Genomic DNA, 7,553 nt, shown 5'->3' with positions numbered 1-7,553 from the left:
AAATTCCCTTTTTTAAGCTGCCTGCATATTTCTCTTATTCACAAAGAAGGTTACAAATAATATGGATTAAAAGGAGATTTCAGAGTCTGCATCAGGGAATGGGGCTGTTCTGCAGAGACAGGGCCTCCCACATCACCTGTAAAGTCTGCTGGGACCTGAGGCCCCAGATGTGAGCAATGCTCTAGAATGCCAAGTTACACCTCTAGGGGAAAGCATCAGTCTGAGAAGTTAGGTACTGGGTTACTTACTGGGAGGAGAGCACCCAGAATCCACTCAACTCAAGGACTAAATTCTGCAAAAAAAACCACTCCCAGTTCTATCTCAAGGGCAGCCTCATAACCTAGGGTCTCCAGAGCAGTCCCAATTTCAAATGTGCTGCCAATATCTGATCCCATGTCACCATTTTTGGTGAAGAAATGTGGTCATCATAAATATACTCCAACAGGAGTCCAAAAATTTTTCAAACACATCTCTCTTAGATTCTCTTTGCTCAGCAAGTTAAGTACTGTGCACTCACTGGATAAAGGATTTAGTGATCAGGAAGCTACTGGATGGGGGAGCACATATTCCACAGGGACCAGGGAGCTGGTGCTGTTTGTTTTGAAGCCAGAAAGCACCTACTGTGTTGGGCTAACTTTCCATATAACATATTAACTATACAGAAAGAGAATTCTACTGTGCATAATTCTAGCTAGGTAACCTTAGTCAAGTTATTTAAGATGTGAGCTTCAGTTTCCTCATCTTTATAATACAGTTAATAATTACCTTCCTCATAAGTAAAATACAGTGCCTGACACATAGTAAGTTATGGTAGGCAAACAGATGGTGCAAATGGTGGTGTAAAAAAACTGAATAGATTGCTAAGCTTCTAAGAATGATAATTTCTAGAATTACAAATGGGCTTCAAGTGAGTGCACTTAAAGGCTGTTCCTACATTTAAAATTTCAAAATCAAAGCATTCCTTCTTCTAAGATTTTTCCAGAAGGCTTCTCCACACCCATCCCCATCTTCCACCACCCCTAATCTCATTATCTCCATAAATGTTGCCCCATTCACCCTGTTGTTCAGATTAAAACCTAGTCACCCCATCTCCTTTCTCTTAAACCTTCCATCTAAGCCACTCACAAATCCTGCCAGTTCTACCTTCAAAATTCACAAGGTTTAGAATCAGACCACTACACCCTAGTTCAAGGGTCACAGTAATTTTAACACAATTAAAATTTATTGTCTTTATACTGCTTAATTTATAAGAGAAGGTCAGAGTCTCCCACCCTCCCCAAGGTCACCTCCTCCAGGCAGTTGCTGCCCCCTTTCCATGAACGATGGCTCACTCAGGGTGGGTACAAGGGAGCTGGGTTGATGGGTTGTAGGTCACTCAGAAAGCTTGGTGGAAGTGGTACTTTTTAAATGGAGTGTGAAACACAGAAGGAATTCTATTCCCAGGTCACTGCTCAGATATTCTGGAGCACTACCTCCTCAGGACACTTTTTAGATACTGTAAAAGTGGTTATCTTAGGACCCTCTGTTCTGATGTCTATCTGGTCTTCTAAATGGGGGATAGAGACTTGGCAGAAATCTTGGCTGATTCCATGCTGGTCTCCACCCAGCAGAAAGAATGACGAATTCACGGTCAAGGAGGTGATGAGTGGGAAGAAGAGGTTTTGGACTTGGAGATCCCATTTCCATGGGGAGAGGTTTTACGGGTGTGCTGGCAGGTGAAACAGTCTGTGAATGTTTCATCTCTGAGAATTAAAAAGGGATGTCTTTCCTTGGAAGTACCCAAGTGTTGCTGACTGGGTGGGGCTCTATCCTATTCCCAGGCTGAATATGTCCTGAAGAAATTTTTATTGATTGGTGTGTTTTAGTTTAGTGTTTTTGTAAAGCACATGAATATAAGCAGAATGAAATTCTTCTTTTAGGACTGATCATAAAATCAACTTGTCATGTCCACCTATATGGATGTAACTCATCATTTTTGAAGCTCCAATGGAATTCTCTTCTAGGAAAAACATGTGTTTTGGGAACCTTGTTTAGTCCTTGAAAATAACAGATGTATGACATAGGATTAGTTTGTTCAAGGTCAAAAAAGAGTCTTAGGGGATGAATCAGGCCTTGAAACTCAGCTCTCAATCCATTCTTCCCCAGTGGCTTGGTGTCCTCTCAGAGATCTGAATAGTCCTAGTTGTTGTTCCTTGGAAATGAGTAGACCCTGCTTCCTTTTCTCTAATCTATGGAAAGGTCACAGGATAATGCATCCACTAGGCTGGAGACCAGCTTTGGGAGAACTTGAGAAAGGCAGTGGGAGAAGACCATGAAAGGAAGGTTCCAGCTACACAGTATGGCTATGGGGAAAGGGTAAGATAAGTTAGAGCCAGGAAGACCCAGGACCCATCTCAGGGGCCTCAGAGGCTGAATATGAAGTCAGAAACCTTGGCATCTGGTACAGCCCTAGGATCTGGAACAACACTCATAATATGTTATGAGACATGAAACTTATCTGTTGGATGAATGAATGGAGGGTTTGCACAAGCACACTGCTCTATGAGAAACTCCTCAACAATACCCCATTCACAGCAGGGCAGAGGAGACTGAACGGTTGTCACCCCAGGCTTATTTCCTTCCCCTTTTAGCAGAGAGCTAGCTCAGCTTGTCTGAATTAGTCCACATAAAACAGGCTGATGTCAGTGGCTAAGCTTCAGAGGCTTCTTTTTACAAGGGCACTTCCTGACCAGGAAGATTTCATAATTTCATAACTGTCCAAGTGTTTCCATTCAGCCTATAAAATGAAGGGCATTACAGGGGTGTGGTGCTTCTGGAACCTTCTCGCATGTGCCCAGTCCAGCTGTGCCAGGCCTGAGCCCACCTCTGGGTGTGCTCTGTGGCTTCTCTGCTGGTAGTTTCTCCCTAATAAACATAATTGTATATGTATGCCCTGAGTCGCTTTACTGATGGGTGGTCCCTGCCCCTTGTTCATGATAGTGGCCCCAGAAGGCTATCTTGGAGGACAGCTCCAGAGTCTACGGAAGACTTGGGACAAGAAGAGGGAGGGATACAAAGAAGGCAGAGAACGAACCAAGGGAAGTAAAACGAGAGAGATAGAATAGTTTTTTGGAAAGAATCATGCAAAGGGTTTGGAAGAATTTACTCCTGTTCTGATACATCTGACTGACAGGCCAGCCAAATGCACTTCATTTGATTCACTCAGCAGTTAATTAGCCAACTGTGAACAGGACCTCAAACTGAAGGATGAAACTCTCCTACAGTATTGACTCAACCATGTACCCCAGGGTCCAGGATCCCACCAGCTGAACAAATCCCACCAACCATGATGGATTTGTACTCTAGAAAGCCAGGTGGCTTTCCCCTTAAGTCTCCGTATTGACCTTTCCTCTTGGCCCGAGGCATTAATCCAGATGGGCAGGGTGTATTAGCGATTGCAGACGCCACTTTCTCCTGTAAGGAGGAAGCCTAGGGAGATTCTGTCATCCATAACAACCCTGGCCTGTGAGCTGAGGCTGCCCTGAATGCCTTCCAGAGCTGAGGTGGTGTCGTTGGTCACTTCAGCTGAAATCAGGGACAAAAATTTTCACACCACCTTTTCTAACTGGACGATTCCCATTGCAGAGAAAATGCCCTCAGGGTGCACATACATAGTGAGTCTGAGAAAACAACGGTAGCCTCATTTTGAAGAGCTCTTGGCAGTTGTCTGAGGGCTACAGGAGCCACTGATGGTGTTTCTTTAAGCACTCAAAGGTCTCTTATGACACCCCCAAGATACAAGTCACCTATGGGCCTGATAGGATGGAGACAGGTGTCTGTATCCAACAGAACCATGAAAGGTTAAGTCTTTCCCTTCTCTGAGTTTCCCCAGCATACTTGGAGAGGTGTGTATAGCCTTTGATCCCTCTTGGGGAAAGGGAGACCTCTGCCCCACCCCTAAGAATCTTTCTCCTTAAAGGAGCTTCAGTGAGGACAAAGGGGGATGGAGGGATCAATATCATGTCTCACGGAAATGCAAATCAAAACTACAATGAGGTATCACCTCACACCAGTTAGAATGGGCATCATCAGAAAATCTACAAACAATAAATGCTGGAGAGGGTGTGGAGAAAAGGGAACCCTGCTACACTGTTGGTGGGAATGTAAACTGATACAGCCACTATAGAGAACAGTATGGAGGGTCCTTAAAAAAATAAAAATAGAATTACCATATGACCCAGCAATCCCACTACTGGGCATATACCCAGAGAAAACCATAATTCAAAAAGACACATGCACCCCAATGTTCACTGCAGCACTATTTACAATAGCCAGGTCATGGAAGCAATCTAAATGTCCATAGACAGATGAATGGATAAAGAAGATGTGGTACATATATACAGCGGAATATTACTCAGCCATAAAAAGGAACGAAATTGGGTCATTTGTAGAGATGTGGATGGACCTAGAGACTGTCATACAGAGTGAAGTAAGTCAGAAAGAGAAAAACAAATATTGTATATTAAAGCATATTTGTGGAATCTAGAAAAATGGTACAGATGAACCAGTTTGCAAGGCAGAAAGAAAAATGGTACAGATGAACCAGTTTGCAAGGTGGAGAACAAATGTATGGACACCAAGGGGGGAAAAGGGGGAATGGGATGAATTGGGAGATTGGGATTAATTTATATACACTAATATGCATAAAATAGATAAATAATGAGAACCTGCTATATAGCCCAGGGAACTCTACTTTGCTGTACAGTAGAAACTAACACAACATTGTAAAACAACTATACCCCACTTAAAAAAAAAAAAAGCATGTCTCATTGATTTACTCCTGGTTTGCTGGTTTCTTGTGGTGGCAATCTTGGTGCTTTATTAACATTATTTTTGTAGACTTTTTAATTCTATCCTGTGTTTTCTGATGGACTCTTGGATGAAAGACTCAAGTAACATACACTGATTATCAAGTGCATCATTTATAAGCAGAAATTTAGGTGTATAATATGTAAGAGACACAAATGACTTAAAGCAGTGTAGGTAGACAGACATAAGTTAATAAAAGTGAGCCTGTCTTATTATGTCAGTTTATGACAGATAACATTAAAACCTGGAATAACTGTGTGCCTACTTTTAAAGGAATTTTGTGTTATTTTAACTCAGTGCTTAAATTTGGGGCTCTGGAATGAATTAACAATTTTCCACTGAAATTAAACTTAATTATGCTTTTAACTTAGGAGAATTTGCCCCAAATGATGTTTATGGTTTTTTTCCTCTTCTGATCTTTATGTCATAAGCATTTTCAAATTTAAAGTATAATGAATATACATATATATGTGATCAAAATTTTAACTGCTAACATTTTGCCATATTTGCTTCACTTATTACTGTTCTGCAAATGTTTTTGAGAATAAATTACAGGTATATTGACATTTCACTCTTTAGGTTTCTCTGAAAACTTCTCTGAAAATATGACATTTTCCCATATAACTAGTACAAAATTATCACACCTAACAAAACTAACAGTCATTCCTTAAACTTATCTAATACTCAGTGAAAACATGTTTCTCAAGAATAAATTACTCACCTAAGGTGGGGAAACATTGTAATCCGGGATATAACCTGAAGATATAATATTTATATCTCTAAGAATCTATAATAGTTTCCCTGTGAAAAGAAACAAAATAGCTCCCTTACACACAGGAAATGATAAGTGACAGAAATTTTCATTTTGTCCAAAAAACCTTTAGACAGCATCAATGGAAAATTGTAAATTTCATTGCTATTGTCTGAATGTGCATCAGGATGGACAATAGGCCCAAAGTTCCCAAAGGGGACTCTTTTTCTTGGGAATTAGTAGGAGTCCCTGAACTGGAGACACTGCACATCTTTTCTCTTCTTGTCAGATACACACCAGTGTGTGAGGTGTCCAGATCATCAGTACTCAAACCCAAATCAAAACCACTGTCTCCCAAAGAAAATGACTTCCCTACCTTATCAAGACCCACTGAGGATGGCTCTGGCCTGCACTGCTCTGGGCTTCTCTGTTCTCACAGCTGTGGTCCTTGGGGTCTCTGGGAAGCACAGAGACACTCCCATCATCAAGGCCAACAACCAACCCACAGCTACATCCTGCTCACCTCCCTCTTCCTGGGTTCCCTCTGTTTCTTACTCTCCATTGGCCTTCCCAACACAGGCATTTGCATACCTCAGCAAACAACATTTGCATTTGTGTTTACTATGGCTATTTCCACTGTTTTGGGTAAAATCATTACTGTGGTTTTGGCTTTCAAAACAAAGGGAAAAGGATGAGGCAGTGGTTGATATCAGGAGCACCTGACTCTGTCCTTCCCATCTGTGCCTTGATCCAAGTCACTATCTAGAACCAGATTGAGACTCTCTCCTCCGTTCATTGAAATGAACACACACTCTGACCCTACACACATCACTGGTTGCATTAAGGGCTCTGTCACTGCCTTCTACTGTGTCCTAGGGTACATGGGATCCTTGACTCTGGGGAGCACTGCTGTGGCTTTCTGGGCCAGGAATCTACCTGACACCTTCAATGAAGTTCAAGCATGCTGGTGTTCTGCAGTGTCTGGGTCACATCCTTCCCTGTCTATCACAGCACCATGGTGGCCATGGAGATCTTTTCCATCTCGGCCTCCAGGGCAGGACTACTAGGCTGAATCTTTGCCCCCAAGTGCTACATTAGACTTCTGCTGAGTCCTGATAAGACCATCTTGCAAGGGATAAGGAGTAAAACAGGTCTTAGAGCCAATAAGCATTCCAAAGATTTAACTCATGGCTCTCAAATAGATGAGTAACAGACACATGAAAATGAATCACCATTTTTATAGAGACAGTGAATCAAAGCCAAATTTATAATTTCTCTTTCTCAATTAACAAAGGTTTTTTTTCTATGTTCTCTAGTATACCAGGGGCACAGCCATGCTCAGTCAACAGTTCCTGAAACTTCAAGGTCATCTTGGATATTCTGCTCACCAACATTAAATCTATTATCTATTTACACGTACAAGAACTTCATTTTACCCTCCACTTCTTTTTTTTTTTCTTTTTTTTTTTTATTAGTTTCTGCTTTATAACAAAGTGAATCAGTCATACATATACATCTGTTCCCACATCCCCTCCCTCATGCATCTCCCTCCCTCCCACCCTCCCCATCCCACCCCTCCAGGCGGTCACAAAGCACCGAGCTGATCTCCCTGTGCTCTGCGGCTGCTTCCCACTATCTATCTACCTTACGTTTGGTAGTGTATATATGTCCATGCCTCTCTTTCCCTTTGTCACAGCTTCCCCTTCCCCTTCCCCATATCCTCAAGTCCATTCTCAAGTAGGTCTGTGTCTTTATTCCCGTTTTACCCCTAGGTTCTTCATGACATTTTTTTTTTTTAATTCCATATATATGTGTTAGCATACGGTATTTGTCTTTCTCTTTCTGACTTACTTCACTCTGTATGACAGACTCTAGGTCTATCCACCTCATTACAAATAGCTCAGTTTCGTTTCTTTTTATGGCTGAGTAATATTCCATTGTATATATGTGCCAC

At 41.8% G+C, this 7,553-nt stretch overlaps 1 pseudogene across 1 annotated transcript; it reads left to right on the top strand.

Annotated features, from left to right (window-relative positions):
* The first annotated feature begins 5,962 nt into the window (after window positions 1-5,962).
* Window positions 5,963-7,087, top strand: LOC307058899 (vomeronasal type-2 receptor 116-like; annotated as a pseudogene). Its single transcript has 2 exons — window positions 5,963-6,273; window positions 6,445-7,087. The product of its transcript is annotated as a vomeronasal type-2 receptor 116-like (transcript).
* The last annotated feature ends 466 nt before the right edge of the window (window positions 7,088-7,553 follow it).

Source organism: Hyperoodon ampullatus (genome assembly GCF_949752795.1).
Source record: "Hyperoodon ampullatus genome assembly, chromosome: 10".
Classification (NCBI taxonomy): domain Eukaryota; kingdom Metazoa; phylum Chordata; class Mammalia; order Artiodactyla; family Ziphiidae; genus Hyperoodon; species Hyperoodon ampullatus.
This window is presented reverse-complemented; position numbering and strand designations above follow the sequence as displayed.